Below are 1807 nucleotides of genomic sequence, written 5' to 3' on the forward strand. Positions count from 1 at the left end.
CAAGTCCCCCCCGCGTGGAGGGGTGTACAAACTTCCTGGGGTATACATCCAGTTGAAACAAAGACCTCTGAACAATCATGCTCCACACAAAACAATCTCCCACTTGGAGAATGATTGTAGAAACTCCACCACTGCTTCATTTGCTGGACAATGACTCCTCTTTGGACCTAGTTGTTTCTCATCTTCATCGTCATCCTTGAAGACCAATTGAAACTGAGCATATTCTCAGTTTCTCCCTGGTTACAACTTTTGTTAGCATATCTGCAGGATTCTGGCTAGTGTGTATCTTTTCCAGCTTCAACTCTCCATCTTCCAACACTGATCGTATGAAATGGTACTTGAGCTGTATGTGTTTAGTCCTAGAATGAAATGCTGAGTTCTTTGCAAGATGAATGGCACTTTGGCTATCACTGTATAACGTGCCCATATCATGCTCCTTACCCAATTCACCCATAAACCTTTGTAACCAAATCATTTCTTTACTAGCCTCTGTAGCAGCAACATACTCTGCTTCTGTTGTTGAAAGTGCAACAACACTTTGGATTTTTGAAATCCAACTGACAGCTATTCCACCAACAGTAAATACATATCTTGTAGTGCTCCTCCTGTTATCCCTGTCACCTACCATATCTGCATCAACATATCCCTGTAGAGAAATGTTTGCACCACCAAAGCATAATGCTTGATTTGTGGTACCTTTCAAATATCTGAGAATCCATTTCACTGCCATCCAATGTTCCTTTCCTGGATTGTTCATGTACCTGCTTACAACTCCCATTGCATGTGCAATATCAGGCCTTGTGCAGACCATTGCATACATTAAGCTTCCAACTGCTGATGCATATGGAACTTTAGACATATAATCCATGTCTTCTTGGGTCTTTGGGCACATTTCCTTACTAAGTTTGAAATGGCTAGCAAAAGATGTACTAACTGGTTTTGCATTGTGCATATTAAATCTTTTCAACACCTTTTGTATGTACTCATTCTGAGACAATGTTAATTTGCGATTTGTCCTGTCTCTAGTGATTCTCATACCAAGGATTTGTTTTGCAACTCCCAAATCCTTCATTGCAAATGAATTTGCCAATTTTCTTTTGAGTACATTTATTTCCCGCATGTTAGATCCTGCAACAAGCATGTCATCTACATACAATAACAATATAATATAGCTGCCATCATTTTGCTTTTTCAAATAAACACAATGATCAGAGTGACATCTAGTATAACCTTGTTCAGACATAAACTTGTCAAATTTTAGATACCACTGCCTTGGAGCCTGTTTTAAGCCATACAAGCTCTTCTTCAACCTGCACACTAGTTTCTCCTTCCCTTTCACCTCATATCCTTGTGGCCGCAGCATATATATCTCTTCCTCCAAATCCCCATGGAGAAAGGTTGTCTTTACATCTAACTGCTCAAGATGCAAATCTTCAGCTGCTACAAGACTTTAAATGGTTCTGATTGAAGTCATTTTAGCAACAGGAGAAAATATTTCATCAAAATCAATACCTTTCTTTTGTGCAAACCCCTTCACCACAAGTCTAGCTTTGTACCTCTGTTTTCCTCCATCTTCTTCCTTCAGCCTGTAAACCCATTTATTCTTCAATGTAGTTTTTCCTGCAAGCAACCTGACTAAATCCCAAGTCTGGTTATGCATTAAGGAGTCCATCTCTTCTTCCATGGCTACCTCCCACTTCTTCCTGCTTTCAACCTACATTGCTTCTTCATAACATTCGTGTTCACCGGAATCAGTCAACAATAAATAATATAATGAAGGAGAGTATCGTTCAGGGGGTCTACTTAT

This window comes from Pinus tabuliformis, chromosome 1_2 (genome assembly GCF_031772625.1).
Source record: "Pinus tabuliformis cultivar Carrire ecotype Pingquan chromosome 1_2, CPIR1, whole genome shotgun sequence".
Classification (NCBI taxonomy): domain Eukaryota; kingdom Viridiplantae; phylum Streptophyta; class Pinopsida; order Pinales; family Pinaceae; genus Pinus; species Pinus tabuliformis.